Consider the following 11,503-nt stretch of genomic DNA (forward strand, 5'->3'; position numbering starts at 1 on the left):
TGACGATCGAAAAAAAAGTAAACAACACCTTCTCTGCGGAAATGACGGCCTTTGCTTTCTTTGGGCACGGTGAATTCGAATGTATCCACTGTAAGTTTTGCCATCGTGTTTCAGGCTTGTAGTAGTGGCACCATGATTCGTCTCTAATCACAATTGCAGACAAGAAGTCGTCACCTTCATTGCGTTACGGGATCAGATGAGTCGAGGCAGCGCCGAACTGCTCCGCCTTCTGGTGGCGGTTCAAAATTTTGGGCATCCATTGCGCACGCAAGAGTCGATAACCGCGATGTTCATTAATTATGTGACTTCTGGTAAATGGGCCTTGGCGCGAAATCCAGCCTGAGTTCACAATATTCGCGGTGAAATGTCTTTTCGAGCGTGAAAAAGACATTCTAGACCAAATCCAGAATGATTTTCAGCGCCGGGGGTTGCTTTTGTCGGCGGTGCATAGACAGCACGAAAAAAATTTCGGGGGGGGGGGGGGCTGAAGCCCCATAAGCCCCCCCCCCCCCCGGCTACGGCCCTGTGCAGGAGGAAGTCTGCAACATCAGCTGCGCAACTGGTCGGAAGAGCGTGGGTTGCGACATAGCGGGTCGCGTAGTCCACCGCAACTGCAACCGGCTTGTTTCCTGATGTAGATTTCGGAATTGGGCCGAGAAGGTCTAAGCCGACACGATGGAAGGGCTCGGCAGTGTTGTCGACCGGCTGCAAATAACATGCGGGGAGTTGGGAAGACTTCTTGCGTAGATGGCAAAGTTAACAAGCGGCGACGTAATGCCGTACGGAACGGGCAAGGCCCGGCCAGAAAAAATGGTGACGTACACAGTCATAGGTTCCAGATACGCCGAGGTGTCCAGTCATTGGTGCGTCGTGAAGCACTTCTAAAACGGTTGAGCGGAGGTGTCTAGGTATAAGTAGGAACTCAGAGCCATCCGGATGAAGGTTACGACGGTACAGAGTACTGTCGCGGAGGACGAAGAGGCGTAGTGTGGCGTTGGCCGGTCGAGAACGGTCGATGAGTGCTCTGATGTAGGCGTCACGACGTTGCTCGTCGGGGAAATGAAGCACCTGTGACAGAGAGAATACGCAAGCAGCACTGGTAATATTAGAGGAGTCAGGGTCGACAACAGGGTAATGCGACAAGCTGTCAGCGTCTTGGTGCAGGCGACCAGACTTGTACACCACGGAATATGAAAATTCCTGTAGCCTCAAAGCCCATCGACCAAGCCGGCCTGTAGGATCTCTAAGCGATGAGCCCCAGCAGAGAACATGATGTTCAGTGACTACGGAAAAAGGGCGACTGTAAAGGTAAGGACGGAACTTAGCTACCGCCGAGACTACAGCAAGGCATTCTCGTTCCGTAATGGAATAGTTGCGCTCCGATGGTGTGAGGAGGCGGCTCGCATAAGCAATAAAGCGTTCCTGGCCACGCTGACGCTGGGCTAAGACGGCACCTACGCCATGACCGCTGGCATCTGTACGCAATTCTGTAGGGGCATCAGGGTCGACGTGGGCGAGAATGGGTGGTGAGGAGAGAAGAGTAACGAGACGAGAGAAGGCGGTGGCTTCTGCAGTACTCAAAGAGAATTGTACGCCTTTCTTCAAAAGATTATTGAGGCGTCTAGCAATTGCCGCAAAATCTTGAATAAAATGACGAAAGTATGACCATAGCCCTACAAAACTTGGAACGTCTGCGGCTGTCTTCGGAACCTGAAAGCCTCGGACAGCGCGAGTTTTGTCGGGATCATGCTGTACTCCGGAAACGTCAACGAGGTGGCCCAGAACAGTAATTTGGCGGCGGCCGAAGCGATAGTTGAACGACTTAAGTTGCAGCTTCGCCTTTCGAAATACATCAAGTATAGCTGTTAGACGCTCAAGGTGAGTGTCGAACGTGGGCGAGAAGACGATGGCGTCATCGAGGTAGCAGAGACATGTTGACCATTTGAAACCTCGGAGCAAGGAGTCCATCATACGCTCAAAGGTGGCAGGGACGTTGCATAATCCGAGCGGCATTTAAGTTTGTATAGGCCATCAGGTGTGATGAACGTGGTCTTTTCTCTGTCCATATCGTCAACAACAATCTGCCAGTATCCAGAACGAAGATCAATAGAAGAGAAATAGCTGGAACCGTGGAGGCAGTCAAGGGCGTCATCTATACGTGAAAGCGGGTAGATGTCCTTCTTAGTAATGTTATTCAGATGACGGTAGTCTACACAGAAGTGCCACGTGCCATACTTCTTAACCAACGCTACAGGTTACGCCCAGGGACTAGAAGAAGGCTCAATGATGTTTTCGTCTAGCATTTTGTTCACTTCGCTTTGAATTTCTTGGCGTTCTGATGCAGAGACTCGGTATGGTCGGCGGTGAATAGTAGTATTTCCAGTGAGAATCCGATGCTTGACCGCAAGCGTCTGTCCTAAAGGGCGATCGTCGAAGTCGAAAATATCTCTGTAGGACGATAACAGTTGATAAAGGTCTGTAGCCTGCGCAGAAGACAGGTCCTTCGCACCCATTTTCTGTATCTTGGGATCGGCGGCCGAGGCTGGCATGAGGGTCCTGCTAAGCTCGCAAGAAGGATCGGTCGATAAAGTTGCCACTTGATGGTCACGGAGACAATCAACGTTGGCAAGGCAAATACCTTGCTGTAGAATTTACTTTGCCAATCCAAAGTAAAAGATTAGCATGAAAGTGCGGTTTGCAGTAATAGTAAGTATACTGTGAGGCACGGTAACGACATACTGTAGTGGAATGTCGGGCAGAGGAATGACGAGGTACTCGCCTTCAGAGACTGGTGGGGAGACAAGAGTTCAGTATAGGCTATTGATTTTGGCGGCAGGCGAATAAAGTCGGTGGGGCGTAGGTGGCACTGGGGTGCGTCAGAAGGTTCTGCGAGAGCAGTCAATAGGGCAGAATGCGCGGAGATAAAGTCGAGGCTGAGAATTAGGTTGTGGGGGCAATGAACAATAACGGTGAAGAGGACAGGAGTGTGACGGCCGGCGATGCTAACATGTGCCGTACACAGGCCGATGTTAGGCACAGTACCGCCATCCGCAACGCGGACGAGGCGTGCCGGCGCTGGGGTGAGAAGCTTGTTCAGTCGTCGTCGGAAGGCAGCACTCATAATAGGAAGATGTGCCCCTGTATCGATGAGTGCCGGGACAGCATATCCATCAACGTCAACGTCAAGAAGGTTTTCGTTCGTGTCTAACGTGAGCAGAGAATTTGAGAGCAGTGTCGACAACGCAGCTTCCCCTCCAGAAGCTGCAGTGTCTAGCTTTCCGGCTGGGCCCGGGAAGGCTAGGCGGCGAAGAGAAGCGGCGGGGTTGGGGCGAACGAGACTGACGGCATCGAGGTGAGTGCGAGCGGCTGTAGCGAAGGTTCGGAGCAGGAGCATCAGCGGCAGTGGGTTCACGGTGGGTGGCATAGGGAACAGAAGGTCCAAAGGTGCGGGAATAAGTGGCGGCATGTGTCCGAGGAGGCGGAGGTCATCAGTTGCGGCAGTGACGAGTGACATGGCCGATGCGACAGCAGTGAAAACAGACTGGTCTGTCATCAGGGGTACACCAATCGGACGGGCTGCGGCGAGATGTGGCGGAAAAGGACTGTCAGGGAAGAGGAGGGCCGGTAGAGAACTCGGGAACGCTGGGGTGAGGTGTTGAACACACGGAATTCAGACTCATGTTCTCAAATTCCTGTCGGACTACGGCCTGAATTATGGCAAGCGTGGTTCCTGGCGGATCGGGAGGCGTCGTGGAGAAAGCTGGCAAACATGCGGCCTCGACCTCGCGGCGAACAGTACGGGTGACGTCTTCACAGGTGGTGGCCTGACGCGGTCGACCCTCACATGTCGACGTAGCAGCTGTGTTGGGTAGCCGCGTGATGTGTTGTGTGATACGACGGCTCTTGGCTTCTTCAAGGCGACGGCATTCTTTAATGATGGCGTCGATTCTTGAGACATTGCCGAAAACAAGCAAATTGAAAGCGTCGTTGGCGATGCTTTTTAGGACATGTGACACTTTATCTGATTCAGACATAGCATCGTCAGCTTTGCAGCATAGAGCCAAGACGTCGAAGATGTATGAAACGTGTGGCTCTGTAGATGTCTGAACACGATACGCAAGAGCCTTGCTCGCGGCAACCTTGCGGCCAATGGGGTCGCCGAACAGTTTCCGTAGCTTTTCTTTGAAAGTCTCCCAACTGCTTATCTCGTCGTCATGCGTCTGGTACCACACGCGTGGGGTGCCGCCAAGATAAAAGATGACATTGGCGAGCACAATGGTTCGGTCCCACCTGTTATTAGCGCTGGCATGTTCATATAGCTTGAGCCATTCGTCAACGTCGTGTCCCTCCAGACCAGAGAACACACCAGGGTCGCGATGTTGGGCAACCGTGACGATTGGAGCAGTCGGACCATCCGAAGTCGCTGCAGACGTGGGCTCATCACCGGGAGGCATGGTGACAAGCTCGATTTACCGACCACTCCGGAGTTCTGTGGTGAGGACGGGTATCGCTGACCTCCACCAGAATGTTACGCGTAGAAAGACACAGACGAAATAGGCTATTTACCGAATATATACACTAGATTGCAGCCAGAGCGGCCGGCCGACATTTACTCGCGCCCAGGGCACAGACCCACTTCGTCGTCGTTCTCACGGCGGCTCGTCTCTCGGGTATGTACCGATTTTATCGTAATAATATACCATGCCTCGATTATTAGAGGCGTTTACTCGTTCTTGTGCACGTAGAATACAGCGCATTCATCAAACTTTCGCATGCATTTTCAATCTCTGCAGTGCAAAGAAATATTACATGGCGATCGGCCAGTTAGCGACCTCTTATGCTCCAATGATCTATGCTTAATACTATGGCCTGAATGCCCTACATGGAAGCGGCCGCAACTGTAAGCAACAGTATATAAAACACCAGTTCGACAGTGCACAAATTGTTTGGTTGTTTACCGAAGCAGACATCTGCCTACATTTTTTTTAATTTTAACTGGTCACTCTTTCTCAGCTCGGGGCCCAACACTTACCTATCGTTTCTGCAGCAACAAATCAACGTGAACACCTTATCTAGTTACACTTTACTTAGTCTGTGCGATAAAGAATATAAGTACCGAATGTCAACGGCTCTTCTCTTGGTAATATTGCCTTCTGTATCCATGTTCGAACTTGGTGAAATGATGGACATTTTCTGAGGTCAGCTACAGTGGCTACTGCAACACGAGGATAACTTACTGCTTAAATACACATAACCTACGCATTAAAGCTAGCGCTCATTTTGTGCACACACAATTTCGTGACACAGGACTTAAGGCATGGCACGGTGATTTCTTTTTTGCAAGCTCATAGTTCTTGGATGAAAAGATATGCAATAGTTTGAAGTCTTAGGGGTGTACTCACAGCACACGTCGCTCTCCGGAAACATCAAGACGATTAGTTGGTAGATCAGAAGCCAGCGTGTTGCTCGTCTTTTCTTTCGCGCTCAACAAGACCGCACTGCGTCACTAGAATTCTTAAGGACTAAAAGTCTTACCCCCGTATGCAGAAATGCAACTTAAGTTGAAGCCCATGCTTGACTTGATCCGAGTGACGCCTATCGGGAACGCACCGAAGGAAACGCAGTGAGCGTCTTTGGGCACGTTAACGCCAGGCGTCATGTAAATCAAGTCAAGCATGTGTTTCGACTTAAGTTGCATTTCTGCATACGGGGGTTACCTTCTCCCTTCAATATGAGAAAGGTTCGATGTATTATTTGCAACAATAGTATAAAATTTCAACGAACTTCTCGCATATTTCCACGAGTTATTTGTCCATTGTGTTGATGTGGTGACAACAAAAATTGGTCATATCAGCGTTCATTTCTTCTCGTCCATAAGCTCAAGTTATCTCTAATATTTTGTTAGCTGTTAGGTGTAGGGGCATTTCATTATTTCTCTTCGGCAAAGAACACAGTGCCGTATCTTTTTTACCTAATATTTTAAATATCGCTTAGTTTTGCTCTCGTTTGAGACATAATGAACTTGTTCTACATAGAAATGATTGAATTGTATTTTAGAGAAACGAACCCGCTGTGGTTGCTCTGTGGCTATGGTGTTGGGCTGCTAAGCACGAGTTCGCCTGATTGAATTACGGCCACACCGGCTGCATTTCGATGGGGGCGAAATGCGATAACACCTATGTATTTAGATTTAGGTGCACGTTAATGAACCCCAGGTGGACCAAACTTCCGGAGTACCCGGAAGTTTATATAAAAAGAACAATTATAAATCTGATATAACTTATAGTGGTTAATCGAATAAAACGTTCGCGTATAGTATAGCCTAATGGCTGCACACAACTAAGTGTACGGTTTTGCTTTTCAAGAACGCTGAAAATGTTCCTTGTCAGAGGTGATATCTGAAGTACCGCATGCTACGCTATCATACTTAACATTTTCAATAAGCTTACCTTATGGAACTAGAAACAGCATTGTCGTTCTAAATTCAGAGATGCATTGCTCGAGAGTGCTTTTATCGATCTGTGTGGGGGTCATCTCGGCAGAGAAAACACACTTTCCTGCTGTCATCTCAAACTTAAATATCTGGTCACCAGGATTTATACTGCTTGGAACTGCACGTTTTAATGCAAATATTTGAAGTTTGCTCAACAATCACGGCTTGCGTTCACTACTAATGGTTCACAGTCTATGGCAGCAAAGCAGGTGGATGACATTAGCGCCTCTAGATTTGAACACAGCCTACTCACTACGATTAGAAAGCGCCAAAAATACCAAGAACATACCACAAGAATACCAGTACTCTTATTACACATTTACCATATTATGTTTGTACTAGATGAATAAATCTTACTAGTGCAGCTCATACGTCCTTTCTATATGCGACAGTCATGCACGGTTCAGTCACGCTCGCAATGCATTCCATAATTCCCCCAGCACCTACGTTCCTCGTACAGCCTACCTAGATTCTTTTCAATAAAGAATATGTTTTATATTTTACCAACTACCGCTTTCTTCTTCAATACTGTATGTTGACAGAGTGTATCTTCGTTGCTTTTGTTTTTGAAGTGTCATCACCGCATACGTATTATTAATTTTTTTTTTCAGAAGGAAAGCTCTCAGCAACAACTGTCAATGGAGGTACGGTATATTTCAACGAACTAAGAAATATTGCAGAAATATTTATTAGGCTGACAGGTAGACATATAATGTGAGTGCTTTCTTAGTTTAACGAAAAGCTTTGACAGCGCAAGAGGCTTCTTGGCAATATGCGATTGAATATAGACACAATTTTTCTCGAATGGACCTAAAATCAGGAGATGAAAGCCTTGACATGCAAGGTCACGGCAGTACGCGAAATATCAAGAGAGAATGCGCAAACTGAATGTGTTGAGAGAAAAATCGATGTACTCCTCCAGTGCAGTGAATGAAAATCAGCAATTCTGAGCAACTTCAAATGAGCTTTCGTTCGGGCGCTTTATGAGAACAAGCAATCCAGACGATATGCCACGCGTCGGTGCATTCCAGGCGGAGGCACAAATTGTAGCGAAATGTTTCATGTGTATAGTATGGCGCGCCCTATATGTGCGGTAATCCTCTCATCTAATGACATTGTGCATATTAAATAAATAAGCTGTATCGCAGCGCCTATCTTGGTTACTGGAAGCAACACAATCTAGTCTTTTTCACAAGACTTCCGACCAGTCTCGTCTGTGTGAATAATTTCAGAGACAAAGGCAATAACGAGACATCAACTGAAAATAAATATCATGGCCTTTTTTTCTTAAGTGATGGTTTAGGTCACCAATTTGGCACGCCAGTTTGGATGCAAGCTTTATGTTGGAGCAACGAGTGCCTTAATGTTTTTTTTCCTGCTGTATGTCGCGCAAGACATCCTATTTTTAAGTTTTTTTTATTTGTTGATCATATGGCCCGGGTTCAGGAAAGTGGTTAAGTCCTCAGCTGTAGACCTAGTGAGATGCGATGTGCTTAAATACTGCGCTGCTATTTTTCTCGGATGATTATATCCCCGATGTCACTACCAGATTTAGTTGAGCTATCAGTGAATAATTTGAGTGCACTTGGTTAATTTGTCTTTCCAACACGACGTAAGCTATAACGGGCTGAGTCAATAATTTATGCTGTGCACGTACTAGAACCAATAATCATCATGCTAAGTTGCCCGCATGTGCTAGAGGTAGCACTATTTTCCTGCTTTTCCAGGCACTGGGATGGTATGGGGAATGGTAGGCGAACGCCGCCAGAGGGCATTACTGTCCACACATGATATCTTGCTGGCACATCTAGTGGAAACTCGAGACTGCGGCCAGCATTAGCTTTAGACTTTTGCCCTGCGTGCATTCTGCTAAGTTTTCGTTTTACAGAGTCTCGATCGAACGTTCCTAATGGACAAATCCACCTTTAACAGTGTCCTCATCGCTGAACACAATGGGCGCTGTTGAATGAAAACGACCGCTACACTAAAAAGTAGGAAACGCCAGGCAGATGCTCGACTAGACTGCACCACGTTTGTATTCATCTCCATGCATGGTACTCGCTCGTCGGCGGCGGCTTGTGCGTTTGCAGCGCGTTGCGTTCTCGCTCGCAGAACGCAACATGTGGTAATAGTGCAGTTTGTCTTACAGGCCCTACAGGGCTGTTAACGCTACGTATCAGCACAGGCCGTCTAGACGCGAATGAAGTCATTATTTCGCTCTTCGATAGTAATTTTTTCAGGCTCTACACATTTGTTGATTTCTATTCGGGAACTGTAAACAAACCTTGCCACTGCTTCTGTAAAAGCACATTAAACTCAGATTATGGCAATTCCTTTGAAAGAGGGATGAGAACAGTTTGTAAAGCCCCGTGATCATGCCTTTTACTTGAAGAGACCTCACGTATTATTTCGGAATCAACGATTTCGCACCATGTGTGCACCCTCTTGTCAGCGAGGCACGATCCCGAGGATAGCTGCCCTTATTGTCATCTGGGGCTATTCTGCTGAAATGAAAGGTTGGTGAGATGATGGGTAGCAGACAATGCGAACTTACATGAATGCACACATGCGTCTCCATTTATGTGTGACCTGATCATGCAGAATCTTAAGGGATGGCAAACAGTTTTTTCTACGCGCTGCACAGTAGACAAAGTAATATCTTAAAGACTTTGCAGATATGTGCGCAGTAATGTCGTTACACATTTAAGTTGCATCTTTTGTGGCTGCACCGCGCAAATCTAATAAAATTTCGATCTAAATATGCAGCCAGTAATGTATCGACACTCCCCTGGTTTCTCTTGCTAAAAGCTTAAGAAAGTAAAATGGCTTCGTTATTTTTCATGCAGCTAATAAAAGTTTCGAGGAGAACTCATCCCCAGTCCCCAAGTCATTCCAGGTAACGAACTCTGCTTCTTGACGTAAAACTTCTATAAAATGGGTAGGACGTGTGGGTAGGACTTTAAATTGGTAGGACAAAAACGATGCAAATAAAAAGTGTAACGATATTAGTGCGCACATCTCTGCAATTACAATACCCGAAATCTTTACTTCGATGTCATTGTGCGGAAGAAGCAAACCAGTATTTTGCACTGTCATGCATGAGTCGCTTGTATTTATGGCGTCATTGTCGTGCCTCGCACGATGCCATCAGAGCTATGTTTGCCTTCTCGTTAAACGTTCACAAAGGCTAAGCGTAGCAGTAACTTTGTCGATCCAAGCAGGAGTACTTGCATTTGAGAGAGTTCACTCAGCCATAGTAGGCCAGGTGAACAACTTGCGTCTCGCGCGGATGCGGATTACTTGTCGGCAGTTCGGTGGCAACATAATTCCCGTCACTTAAGTTGCTAAGCACGACAAACTAAGCAGATTAAATTGCAAGAAACTTGCTGTGTTATCCCTACGTCCGATGATGTGCCAGACGACGTGCTTTTTAGCATGACATAAAGCTTCGGCTATGGAAGGGTCTTCTTGAGGCGAGAAAGGTGGAATAGTGTCCACAGTGTCCCGTAGTCAGTGAGGGAAGGTGTGCGTACAGGGGAGAATTCGAGGCAGACCCAGTATTTTTCTCTACACTATTCCAGGAATGGGGGCATACAAGAAACGTAAGATGGCGTCCATATTTACTAGTAACTGATGGCATACATTGAAAGTATTTTCGGTGGTGTTAATTGAGTGCACTCGGCCAGGACTTTGCTTGCAGGGGAATGAGGGGTGCGACTGCCTCATGCAGATCCTAAAAGTTGTAAATACCTTTAGGGGACGTGTGCGGTGAACTGCCGTCGTTGGCCACTGATGACAACCTGCCGCATGCAGGGACGTCTGCTGTGGCAAATGTAAGTGTCTCCGCTTCTGAATGCGAAGTTAAGTAATCGATGCACTTTGTATTCTAGCGGAAGCAAGCGGAGGCGTTCTGAAGCAGGCTGAGAAATTCGATGCCGGCCTTAACGAAAAATGTGCGTGGTCTAATTGATTGCAAAGAGCCTGCTGAAGCCCCAATAATTATTTGATGGACAGAACAAACCTCTTGGAAGGTTGGTGCTGAGTATGTCGAAAGCCAAAATGACTGGATGTTATATCGTCACGTATTGAAAGAACCAAGGAGAACAGGTTTGATATGACCCGCTTTGGATGTAAAATAACCTCTTTATTCTTTATGGTGCAACGCCTTCTACACAATCCGGCCATATGTTGTGTAAAACCTAACAAGACATAGTGAATGTGGGTCATTGACTATTGTATACTTGCGGCAGTGGAGATATGCTCAGGCCTTCCTAATGACGAAGATGACTGCTAGGCACTGGAGTTTAAAAATTCTGTAGTTTGTACGCTCTTGAAAGCATCAGAGCATTACAAGAGATCACATGTTGCGGACTGTAGAAGCCCTGCACAAACAAAGCATCAACCTTCACACCTATACTACATGTCCGCGTATACAACTCGGTCCGGATTGCTATATCTAAATTGCCACAGAACCAGTCTTGCAGTGGACAAAACATTTACCTTTTGATATGCAGACTCGCAGTCTGCGGTAAGCAATTATAAGAGTTCTCCTTGCGACACCAGCGGTGTCAATATGCAACTTAGTCCAGGCAGTCAGATGAAAATGCCGTGAGCTGGCACTGAAGCCACCAAAAGTTTTAGGTCTCGAAATGTGCACTCACAGGCCGGACTCCAAAGATGAGGTGTCTTTATAAAGGAAAAGCATGCCCTTTGCTGCTGCAGTCATCTAAAGTTACTATGATATGTCCAGGAATTGACGGTGGGCACATGTGTTGTCTGTTGCCACGGATCAGGGGACATGGTGTAAAGGCATGCTGACTATCAATAAGGAAGACTATTTCGCAGAGGGAACGTGCAGCTGGTTCGGGCAGTAATCGTGTGCACAAAGCGTTAACTCAGTTTGTAAATATCTTTTAAATATACCGACGCTTGATTATTTCACTCCTTAAGCAGTTCGAATGAGGTTGGCGGTAGCCCCAAGAGGACACGAAGCTCCGCAGCGGCTGTCGT

This window comes from Dermacentor andersoni, unplaced genomic scaffold, assembly GCF_023375885.2.
Source record: "Dermacentor andersoni unplaced genomic scaffold, qqDerAnde1_hic_scaffold ctg00000039.1, whole genome shotgun sequence".
NCBI lineage: Eukaryota > Metazoa > Arthropoda > Arachnida > Ixodida > Ixodidae > Dermacentor > Dermacentor andersoni.